Below are 12,792 nucleotides of genomic sequence, written 5' to 3'. Positions count from 1 at the left end.
GTGTGTGTGTTTGTGTGTGTGTGTGTCTCCAATGTGTGTGTTCAGTGTGTGTGTGTGTGTACAGTGTGTGTCTAGTGTATGTTTGTGTGTGTGTCCAGTGTGTGTGTGTGTGTCCAGTGTGTGTGTGTGTGTGTGTTTAGTGTGTGTGTGTGAGTGTCCAGTGTGTGTGTGTGTGTGTTTGTGTCCAGTGTGTGTGTCCTGCCTGTGTGTGTGTGTGTGTGTGTGTGTGTGTGTCCAGTGTGTGTGTGTCCAGTGTGTGTGTGTGTGTCCAGTGTGAGTGTGTCTAGTGTGTGTGTGTCCAGTGTCTGTGTTTGTCCAGTGTGTGTTTGTCCTGTGTGTGTGTGTTTGTGTGTGTGTGTGTCCAGTGTTTGTGTTCAGTGTGTGTGTGTGTGTAGAGTGTGTGTCTAGTGTATGTGTGTGTGTGTGTCCAGTGTGTGTGTGTGTGTCCAGTGTGAGTGTCCAGTGTGTGTGTGTGTGTGTGTGTGTGTGTGTGTGTCCAGTGTGTGTGTGTGTGTGTGTGTGTGTCCAGTATGTGTGTATGTCCAGTGTGTGTGTGTGTGTGTCCAGTGTGTGTGTGTGTGTGTGAGTGTGTGTGTGTGTGTGTCTAGTGTGTGTGTGTGTCCAGTGTGTGTGTGTGTGTGTGTGTCCAGTGTGTGTCCAGTGTGTGTGTGTGTGTCCAGTGTGTGTGTCCAGTGTGTGTGTGTATCCAGTGTGTGTGTCAAGTGTGTGTGTTTGTCCAGTGTGTGTGTGTGTGTGTGTGTGTTTGTGTGTGTGTGTGTGTGTGTCCGGTGTGTGTGTGTGTGTGTGTGTGTGTGTGTGTCCAGTGTGTGTGTGTCCAGTGTGTGTGTTTGTCCAGTGTGTGTGTGTGTGTGTGTCCAGTGTGTGTGTGTCCAGTGTGTGAGTATGTCCAGTGTGTGTGTGTGTCCAATGTGTGTGTGTCCAGTGTGTGTGTGTGTGTGTACAGTGTGAGTGTGTCCAGTGTGTGTGTGTGTGTGTGTATGTCCAGTGTGAGTGTGTGTGTGTGTGTGTGTTTGTGTGTGTGTGTGTGTGTGTCCAGTGTGTGTGTCCAGTGTGTGTGTGTGTGTGTCCAGTGTGAGTGTGTCCAGTGTGTGTGTATGTGTGTGTGTGTTTGTGTGTGTGTGTGTGTGTGTGTGTGTGTGTCCAGTGTGTTTGTGTGTGTGTGTGTGTGTGTGAGTGTGTGTGTTCAGTGTGTGTGTGTGTACAGTGTGTGTCTAGTGTATGTTTGTGTGTGTGTCCAGTGTGTGTGTGTGTGTCCAGTGTGAGTGTGTCCAGTGTGTGTGTATGTGTGTGTGTGTGTGTTTGTGTGTGTCCTGTGTGTGTGTGTGTGTGTGTGTGTGTGTGTGTGTGTGTCCAGTGTGTGTGTGTGTGTGTGTGTGTGTGTGTGAGTGTATGTGTGTGTGTGTGTGTGTCCAGTGTGTGTGTGTGTCCAGTGTGTGTGTGTGTCCAGTGTGTGTGTGTGTCCAATGTGTGTGTGTGAGTGTCCAGTGTGTGTGTGTGTGTCCAGTGTGTGTGTGTGCCTAGTGTGTGTGTGTGTCCAGTGTATGTGTGTGTGTGTGTGTGTGTCCGGTGTGTGTGTCCTGTGTGTGTGTGTGTTTGTATTTGTACAGTGTGTGTGTGTCCATTGTGTGTGTGTGTCCAGTGTGTGTGTTCAGTGTGTGTGTGTCTGTATACAGTGTGTGTGTGTCCAGTGTGTGTGTTTGTCCAGTGTGTGTGTGTGTGTGTGTGTGTGTGTGTGTGTGTGTGTGTGTGTTTGGGTGTGTCCATTGTGTTTGTGTTTTTCCAGTGTTTGTCCAGTGTGTGTGTGTTTGTGTGTCCAGTGTGTGTGTGTGTCCTGTGTGTGTGTGTGTGTCCAGTGTGTGTGTGTGTCCAGTGTTTTTGTGTCCAGTGTGTGTGTGTGTGTGTGTGTCCAGTGTGTGTGTGTCCAGTGTGTGTGTTCTCAGTGTGTGTGCGTGTACAGTGTGTATGTGTCCAGTGTGTGTGTGTGTATGTCCAGTGTGAGTGTGTTTGTGTCCAGTGTGTGCGTGTGTGTGTGTGTTTGTGTGTGTCCAGTATGTATCCATTGTGTATGTGTGTGTGTGTGTGTGTGTGTGTGTGTTTGTGTGTCAGTGTTAATGTATCCATGGTTATTATTTACAGGGACACTGAGGCGCCATCGTCATCCCAAACCCAAAACCCTGGATAGAGGGGCTCAGTGAATGTGGAGTGGAATGTGTTCAGGTGGGTCAGTGTGTCAGAGGAGACTCTGTAGAAGGACAGAGTGCCGGCTGGCCAGTCCAGATACACTCCTACTCTGTGGGAGCTGGAGGAGGGGACGTCTATGGTAGTGGACTTATTATTGTGACAGGCAGAGTAACTGTTGTCAGAGCAGAACAGACTCCAGGACTTGTCATTGTCTCCAAGCCTACAGTCATTACCCCTTCCTCTCCTGCTGATTCCTTTATATGTCACTCCTATAACAACCCCTTCCCCACTCCGCTCTACCTCCCAGTAACAGCGCCCAGTCAGACCCTCTCTACACAGCACCTGTCTATAGACCTCAAATCTCTCTGGGTGATCAGGATACGGCTGCTTCTCTCTCCTCCATGTCACCTTTCTGTTTTCCTCAGACAGAGAGAGGAATCTGTTTACTGTGTTTAGGTCCAGTGTGAGATCACAGACATCTGATGGATGAAACCAGACACAATATTAGAAATCATCATCATTCACATTAGAATGTTAACTCACTTTTCACTAATTCATTTAATGTAGATGTTTCTAAGTATCAAAAGGAGAAGTTAAGGTAACTTGAGACTTGTTGAATGATCATATGTTATACTGTATGGTAATATAAAACACACTTATTCCTGTTAATTACACACACACACACACACATCCTGAACACACACACACACACACACACACACTGGATACACAAACACACACCCACACACACACACACACACACACACACACACACACACACACACACACACACACACACACACACACACACACACACACACACACACACACACACACACACACACACACACACACACACACACACACACACACACACACACACACACTCACACACACACACACACACACACACACACACACACACACACACACACACACACTGGACACACACACACACACACACAAACACACACACATTTCTAATGTATCAGGAACGCGCCACACACAGACACACACATTGACACACACTGGACACACACACACACATCCTGAACACACACACACACACACATCCTGAACACAAACACACAATTCTTATGTAGCAACTCTTTGTAACCGTTGGTGTCCCTGATTTGTGCTTCTGTAGAACTACAGCTGATATTTAATATGACCAAGTAAGTAATGATGTGTGTGTCCAGTGTGTGTGTCTTTGACTTTGACTTCACTTGAATTAAGACTTATTCTTAGTCATATTCTTCACAGCAGTCAACACTCACATTTTCTAAGTCCAGGTTTCATTGTGTTCTCTCCACCATGTTCCACACTGTAGCGGTAAGCAGAAGAACAGACAGTCATTGAGGGATACACGTGAACTCACACACACACACACACACACACACACACAGTCAGCATATAACTTTGTGTGTGTCTAGTGTGTGTGTGTGTTTGTGTGTGTGTCCAGTGTGTGTGTGTACAGTGTGTGTGTACAGTGTGTGTGTGTGTGTGTGTGTCCAGTGTGAGTGAGTGAGTGAGTGTGTGTGTCCACTATGTGTGTGTGTGTGTGTGTGTCCAGTGTGTGTGTTCGTGTGTCCAGTCTGTGTGTATGTCCAGTGTGTGTGTGTGTCCAGTGCGTGTGTCTAGTGTGTGTGAGTGTGTCTGTGTGTCCTGTGTGTGTGTGTGGGTCCAGTGTGTGTGTGTGTGTGTGTCTGTGTGTGTGTGTGGGTCCAGTGTGTGAGTGTGTGTCCAGTGTGTGTGTGTCCACTGTCTGTGTGTGTGTGTATTTGTGTGTGTGTGTCCAGTTTGTGTGTGTATGTGTGTCAAGTGTGTGTGTATCCAGTGTGTGTGTGTGTGTGTGTGTGCTTTGTGTGTATGTGTCCAGTGTGTGTGTGTGTGTTTGTGTGTGTGTGTCCAGTGTGTATGTGTGTGTCCAGTGTGTGTGTGTGTCCAGTGTGTGTGTGTGTGTGTTTGTGTGTGTGTGTCCAGTGTGTGTGTGTGTGTCCAGTATGTGTGTGTGTGTCCAGTGTGTGTATGTGTGTGTCCTGTGTGTGTGTGTCCATTGTGTGTGTGTCCACTCTGTGTGTTTGTGTCTAGTGTGTATGTATGTGTGTGTCCTCTGTGTGTGTGTCCATTGTGTGTGTGTGTGTGTCCACTCTGTATGTCTGTCCAGTGTGTGAGTGTGTTTGTGTGTGTGTCCAGTGTGTGTGTGTGTGTGTGTGTGAGTGTGTGTGTGTCCTTTGTGTGTATGTGTCCAGTGTGTGTGTGCGTGTCCAGTGTGTGTGTGTGTGTGTCCAGTGTGTGTGTGTGGGTTTGTGTGTGTGTGTCCAGTGTGTGTGTGTGTGTCCATTATGTGTGTGTTTGTCAAGTGTGTGTGTGTATGTGTGTCCTGTGTGTGTGTGTCCACTCTGTGTGTCTGTCCAGTGTGTGAGTGTGTGTGTGTGTGTGTGTCCAGTGTGTGTGTGTGTGTGTGTCCAGTGTGTTTGTGTGTGTGTCCAGTGTGTTTGTGTGTCCATTGTGTGTGTGTGTGTGTGTTTGTGTGTGTGTGTGTGTATGTGTGTGTGTGTGTGTCAAGTTTGTGTGTTTATCCAGTGTGTGTGTGTGTGTGTGTGTGTGTGTGTGTGTGTGTCCAGTGCGTGTGTGTTTGTGTGTGTGTGTGTATGTCCTTTGTGTGTATGTGTCCAGTGTGTGTGTGCATGTCCAGTGTGTGTGTGTGTGTCCAGTGTGTATGTGTGTGTCCAGTGTGCGTGTGTGTCCAGTGTGTGTGTGTGTGTGTGCCCAGTGTGTGTGTGTGTGTCCAGTGTGTGTGTGTGTGTGTGTGCCCAGTGTGTGTGTGTCCAGTGTGTGTGTGTGTCCAGTGTGTGTATGTGTGTGTCCTGTGTGTTTGTGTCCATTGTGTGTGTGTGTGTGTCCACTCTGTGTGTGTGTCCAGTGTGTGTGTGTGTGTCCAGTGTGTGTGTGTGTGTCCAGTGTGTGTGTGTGTGTTCAGTATTTGTGTGTTTGTCCAGTGTGTGTGTGTGTGTCCAGTGTGTGTGTGTGTGTGTTTGTGTGTGTGTCCAGTGTGTGTATGTGTCCAGTGTGTGTGTGTTTTTCCAGTGTGTGTACTAATATTGAACACCATATTGAATACTGGACACACACTCACACTGATCACACACACACACACACACACACACACACACTGGACCCACACACACAGGACACACACACACATACTGGACACACACACACTGGACACACACACACACACACACACACACACACACACACACACACACACACACACACACACACACACACACACACACTGGACAAACACACACATACTGGACACACACACAGTCTTTATATAACTTAGTCCAAGTGGTGGTCAGAATGTTTGTCTTAACTAGCCTGATAACTCCAACATGTCTGATATGAACATTGACATAAACCCTCTACATACTTGAGTTTCTCCAGTCTGCAGTGTGGATCCTCCAGTCCAGCAGAGAGCAGTCTGACTCCTGAGTCTCCTGGGTGATTGTAGCTCAGGTCCAGCTCTCTCAGGTGTGAGGGGTTTGACTTCAGAGCTGAGACCAGAGAAGCACAGCCTTCCTCTGTGACTAGACAGCCTGACAGCCTGCAAAGAATCAAATCATATTAAAACCACACTGCTATTCTTTGGTGGTGAAAATAGTGGCAGTATAGTATTTCAAAATGTTCAGATATATCAGTGTCCTGAAACCTGCCATATCTATTTATACATGAATGTATCATTATTAGAAATGTCAAATTATCATAATATTGCTTGTAGATAGAAACATGTATATTACAAATATTTGAGTAGACTGACCAGAGCAGTTTAAAAAGCAGTATCAGTCAAAGGACAGACAGTGAGGTATCAGATTTAGATTGTATTGAGTATACAGTCCACACCATATCTAGTTTGACAGTGAAGATAACATTTTAAATGTGGCTCTATACTCCAGCATTTTGGATTTGAGATCAAATGTTTCATATGAGGTGACAGTATATAATGTCACCTTTTATTTGAGGGTATTTTCATATATATCTGTTTCACTCTCCAGAAATGAAAGCACTTCATGTGTCTAGTCCCCCTATTTGAAGAAGTCATAAGTATTCTGACCAATTCACTTATAGTGTATTAAAGTAGTCAAAAGTTGAGTATTTGGTTGTAAACTCGTTGGTTGCATTTGCAGTTTGTTTTGGTTGTGTTTTGGGTTATGTTTTGCCCGATAGTAACTGAATGGTGGATGATGACTGGAGTAATTTTCTGTCTAAGTGAGTAGATAACATGTTTCTAAACACTACTAAATTAATCCTGATGATGCCATGATAAAGACAAATCATGAATGAATCATTAATAATAATGAGTGAGAAAGTTACAGAGGCTACAACAAAACATGCTAACCTCTCACATTACCAATAACAGAGGGGGTATGATCCTTGTTCCTCTGTAACTTTCTCATTCATCATCATTCACAATTCATTCATGATTATTCATAATCATGGTAGCATCCACATGAATGTAGAAGTGTTCAGAAACATCTTATATTCTTACTAACAATTAAAGTGAAGTGACTCCAAAATGACAGGACATTATTCACCAAACAAGTTTCTATTGGGAAAAACATAATCTAAAACACAACTAAAACAAACTGCAAATGTATTCAACAAGTTTGTAGAATCACAAGCTTGATGTAATCACTACAGGTAAGGAATATGGGACCAAATACTAAACTTATGACTACTTTAATACAATATAAGTGAATAAGTCCAAATTATTACGACATATACAAATGGGAGAAATAGATATATAAAGTGCTTTCATTTCTAAACAGTAACACAGATACAGTGGGAAGAACAAGTATTTGATACACTGCCGATTTTGCAGGTTTTCCTACTTACAAAGCATGTAGAGGTCTGTAATTTTTTTATCATAGATACACTTCAACTGTGAGAGACTGAATCTAAAACGAAAATCCAGAAAATCACATTGTATGATTTTTAAGTAATTAATTTGCATTTTATTGCATGACATAAGTATTTGATACATCAGAAAAGCAGAACTTAATATTTGGTACGGAAACCTTTGTTTGCAATTACAGAGATCATACGTTTCCTGTAGGTCTTGACCAGGTTTGCACACACTGCAGCAGGGATTTTGGCACACTCCTCTATACAGACCTTCAGGTTTCGGGGCTTTCGCTGGGCAATACGGACTTTCAGCTCGCTCTAAAGATTTTCTATTGGGTTCAGGTCTGGAGACTGGCTAGGCCACTCCAGGACCTTGAGATGCTTCTTACGGAGCCACTCCTTAGTTGCCCTGGCTGTGTGTTTCGGGTTGTTGTCATGCTGGAAGACCCAGCAACGACCCATCTTCAATGCTCTTACTGAGGGAAGGAGGTTGTTGGCCAAGATATCGCAATACATGGCCCCATCCATCCTCCCCTCAATACGGTGCAGTCGTCCTGTCCCCTTTGCAGAAAAGCATCCCCAAAGAATGATGTTTCCACCTCCATGCTTCACGGTTGGGATGGTGTTCTTGGGGTTGTACTCATCCTTCTTCTTCCTCCAAACACGGCGAGTGGAGTTAAGACCAAAAAGCTATATTTCTGTCTCATCAGACCACATGACCTTCTCCCATTCCTCCTCAGGATCATCCAGATGGTCATTGGCAAACTTCAGACGGGCCTGGCCATGCGCTGGCTTGAGCAGGGGGACCTTGTGTGCGCTGCAGGATTTTAATCCATGACGGCGTAGTGTGTTACTAATGGTTTTCGTTGAGACTGTGGTCTCTTCAGGTCATTGACCAGGTCCTGCCATGTAGTTCTGGGCTGATCCCTCACCTTCCTCATGATCATTGATGCCCCACGAGGTGAGATCTTGCATGGAGCGTCAGACCGAGGGTGATTGACCGTCATCTTGAACTTCTTCCATTTTCTAATAATTGCGCCAACAGTTGTTGCCTTCTCACCAAGCTGCTTGCCTATTGTCCTGTAGCCCATCCCAGCCTTGTGTAGGTCTACAATTGTATCCCTGATGTCCTACACAGCTCTCTGGTCTTGGCCGTTGTGGAGAGGTTGGAGTCTGTTTGATTGAGTGTGGGGACAGGTGTCTTTTATAAAGGTAACGAGTTCAAACAGGTGCAGTTAATACAGGTAATGAGTGGAGAACAGGAGGGCTTCTTAAAGACAAACTAACAGGTCTGTGAGAGCCGGAATTCTTACTGGTTGGTAGGTGATCAAATACTTATGTCATGCAATAAAATGCAAATTAATTACTTAAAAATCATACAATGTGATTTTCTGGATTTTTTTTTTTGATTCCGTCTCTCACAGTTGAAGTGTACCTATGATAAAAATTACAGACCTCTACATGCTTTGTAAGTAGGAAAACCTGCAAAATCGGCAGTGTATCAAATACTTGTTCTCCCCACTGTATGTATGAAAATATCCTCAAATAAAAGGTGACATTCTGTACTGTTGCCTAATATGAAACATTATATCTCAAATCCAAAATGCTGGAGTATAGCACCAAATTTAAAACTGTATGCTTCACTGTCCAAACACATATGGTGTGGACTATGTGTGCCTGGTAAACACATGTGGATCTGGTGAACAGTTATCACTTGTTGACCAACTACAGGAATACTGACCATTTTTTTTAAATACATTTTTTATTTAACCTTTATTTAACCAGGTAAGCCAGTTGAGAACAAGTTCTCATTTACAACTGCGACCTTGCCAAGATAAAGCAAAGCAGTGCGATAAAAACAACAACACAGAGTTACATATGGGGTAAAACAAAACATAAAGTCAAAAATACAACAGAAAATATATATACAGTGTGTGCAAATGTAGCAAGTTATGGAGGTAAGGCAATACATAGGCTATAGTGCAAAATAATTACAATTAGTATTAACATTGGAATGATAGATGTGCAAGAGATTATGTGCAAATAGAGAAACTGGGGTACAAATGAGCAAAATAAATAACAATATAGGGATGAGGTAGTTGGGTGGGCTAATTTCAGATGGGCTGTGTACAGGTGCAGTGATCGGTAAGGTGCTCTGACAACTGATGCTTAAAGTTAGTTAGTTACCTCAGAGTCTCCAGTTTACAGTGGGGATTCCCCAGTCCAGCAGAGAGCAGCTCCACTCCTGAATCCTTCAGGTCATTGTTACTCAGATCCAGCTCTCTCAGGTGTGAGGGGTTTGACTTCAGAGCTGAGACCAGAGAAGCACAGCCTTCCTCTGTGACTAGACAGCCTGACAGCCTGCAAAGAGTCAAATCATATTAAATCCACACTGCTATTCTTTGGTGTTGAAATTAGTGGCAGTATATTTTTTCTACCTTTTTCATTTATACCAGTGTCCTGAAACCTGCCATATATATATAATTATTAGAACAAATCTTAATATTGTGTGTAGAGAGAAAAAAGTATAGTACGAATATTTGAGTAGACTGACCAGAGCAGTTTAAAAAGCAGTATCAGTCAAAAGACAGACAGTGAGGTATCAGATTTAGATTGTATTGAGTATACAGTCCACACCATATCTATTTTGACAGTGAAGCTAACATTTTAAATGTGGCTCTATACTCCAGCATATTGGATTTGAGATCAAATGTTTCATATGAGGTGACAGTATATAATGTCACCTTTTATTTGAGGGTATTTTAATACATATCTGTTTCACCGTTTAGAAATGAAAGCACTTTATGTATCTAGTCCTCCTATTTGAAGAAGTCATAAGTATTCTGACCAATTCACTTATAGTGTATTACAGTAGTCAAAAGTTGAGTATTCGGTTGTAATCTCATTGGTTGCATTTGCAGTTTGTTTTGGTTGTGTTTTGGGTTATGTTTTGCCCGATAGTAACTGAATGGTGGATGATGACTGGATTAATCTTCTGTCTAAGTGAGTAGATAACATGTTTCTAAACACTACTGAATGAATCCTGATGATGCCATGATTAAGAAAAATCATGAATGAATCATGAATAATAATGAATGAGAAAGTTACAGAGGCTACAACAAAACATGCTAACCTCTCACCATTAACATCAAATAAAAGGTGAAATTCTGTACTGTTGCCTAATATGAAACATTCTATCTCGAATCCAAAATGATGGAGCATAGCACCAAATGTAAAACTGTAAGCTTCACTGTCCAAACACATATGGTGTGGACTATGTGTGCCTGGTAAACACATGTGGATCTGGTGAACAGTTATCACTTGTTGACCAACTACAGGAATACTGACCTCAGAGTCTCCAGTTTACAGTGGGGATTCCCCAGTCCAGCAGAGAGCAGCTTCACTCCTGAATCATTCAGGTCATTGTTACTCAGATCCAGCTCTCTCAGGTGTGAGGGGTTTGACTTCAGAGCTGAGACCAGAGAAGCACAGCCTTCCTCTGTGACTAGACAGCCTGACAGCCTGCAAAGAGTCAAATCATATTAAAACCACACTGCTATTCTTTGGTGTTGAAAATAGAGTGGCAATATATTTTTTCAACATATTCAGATATATCAGTGTTCTGAAACCTGCCATATCTAGTCATAAATGAATGTATCATTATTAGAAATTATCATAATATTGCTTGTAGAGAGAAAAATGTATAGTACGAATATTTGAGTAGACTGACCAGAGCAGTTTAAAAAGCAGTATCAGTCAAAAGATAGACAGTGAGGTATCAGATTTAGATTGTATTGAGTATACAGTCCACACCATATATTTTTTGACAGTGAAGCTAACATTTTAAATGTTGCTCTATACTCCACCATTTTGGATTTCAGATTAAATGTTTCATATGAGGTGACAGTATATAATGTCACCTTTTATTTGAGGGTATTTTCATGCATATCTATTTCACCGTTAAAAAATAAAAGCACTTTACGTATCTAGTCCCCCCATTTGAAGAAGTCATAAGTATTCTGAACAATTAACTTATAGTGTATTAAAGTAGTCAAAAGTTGAGTATTTGGTTCCAAACTCGTTGGTTGCATTTGCAGTTTGTTTTGGTTGTGTTTTGGGTTATGTTTTGCCCAATAGTAACTGAATGGTGGATGATGACTGGAGTAATTTTCTGTCTAAGTGAGTAGATGACATGTTTCTAAATACTACTAAATTAATCCTAATGATGCCATGATTGAGAAAGATCATGAATGAATCATGAATAATAATGAGTGAGAAAGTTACAGAGGCTACAACAAAACATGCTAACCTCTCACCATTAACCTCAAATAAAAGGTGACATTCTGTACTGTTGCCTAATATGAAACGTTTTATCTCAAATCCAAGATGCTGGAGCATAGCGTCAAATGTAAAGCTGTAAGCTTCACTGTCCAAACACATATGGTGTGGACTATGTGTGCCTGGTAAACACATGTGGATCTGGTGAACAGTTATCACTTGTTGACCAACTACAGGAATACTGACCTCAGAGTCTCCAGCTTACAGTGGGGATTCCCCAGTCCAGCAGAGAGCAGCTTCACTCCTGAATCCTTCAGGTCATTGTTACTCAGGTCCAGCTCTCTCAGGTGTGAGGGGTTTGACTTCAGAGCTGAGACCAGAGAAGCACAGCCTTCCTCTGTGACTAGACAGCCTGACAGCCTGCAAGAGTAAAATCATATTAAAACCACACTGCTATTCTTTGGTGGTGAAAATATATTTTTAAAACATTTTCAGATACATCAGAGTCCTGAAACCTGCCATATCTATTCATATATGTATATATACACTATCAGTCAAAAGTTTGAACACACCTACTCATTCAAATTTGTAAAAAAAAACAACAACTAATTTTTACATTGTAGAATAATAGTGAAGACATTAAAACTATGAAATAACACATGGAATCATGTAGTAACCAAAGAAGTGTTAAACAAATTAAAATATATGTTATATTTGAGATTCCTCAAATAGCCACCCTTTGCCTTGATGACAGCTTTGCACACTCTTGGCATTCTCTCAAACAGCTTCATGAGGTAGTCACCTTGAATGCATTTCAATTAACTAGTGTGCCTTCTTAAAAGTTAATTTGTGGAAGCTCTTTCCTTCTCAATGTGGTTGAACCAATCAGTTGTGCTGTGACAAGGTAGGGGGGTATACAGAAGATAGCCCTATTTGGTAAAAGACCAAGTCCATATTATGGCAAGAACAGCTCAAATAAGCAAAGAGAAACGACAGTCCATCATTACTTTGAGACATGAAGGTCATTCAATAAGGAACATTTCAAGAACTTTTAAAGTTTCTTCAAGTGCAGTCGCAAAAAATATCAAGCCCTATGATGAAACTGGCTCTCATGAGGACCCCCACAGGAATGGAAGACCCAAAGTTACCTCTGCTGCAGATGATAAGTTCATTAGAGTTACCAGCCTCAGAAATTACAGCCCAAATAAATGCTTCACAGTGTTCAAGTCACAGACACATCTCAACATCAACTGTTCAGAGGGGACTGTGTGAATCAGGCCTTCATGGTCGAATTGCTGCAAAGAAATCACTACTAAAGTACACCAATAAGAAGAAGAGACCTGTTTGGGTCAAGAAACTGTCACGGACAGAAGAGGACCCAAGAGCGCAAGTTCAAATTCA

The 12,792-nt window shown here is 42.5% G+C and overlaps 1 long non-coding RNA gene across 1 annotated transcript in view; it reads right to left on the bottom strand.

Moving 5' to 3' along the window:
* Window positions 1–5,691, bottom strand: part of LOC311116629 — a 100,714-nt gene extending 95,023 nt beyond the window's left edge. The window contains exon 1 of the long non-coding RNA XR_014611457.1: window positions 5,642–5,691. This is a non-coding gene — a long non-coding RNA (uncharacterized lncRNA). The remainder of the gene's footprint in view (window positions 1–5,641) is intronic.
* Between the last annotated feature and the right edge of the window lie 7,101 nt (window positions 5,692–12,792).

The sequence above is a fragment of the Coregonus lavaretus genome (genome assembly GCF_964263955.1).
Source record: "Coregonus lavaretus genome assembly, contig: HAP1_SCAFFOLD_228, whole genome shotgun sequence".
Classification (NCBI taxonomy): domain Eukaryota; kingdom Metazoa; phylum Chordata; class Actinopteri; order Salmoniformes; family Salmonidae; genus Coregonus; species Coregonus lavaretus.
The sequence above is the reverse complement of the archived record's forward strand: the minus strand, read 5'-3'. Positions and strand labels throughout refer to the sequence as shown.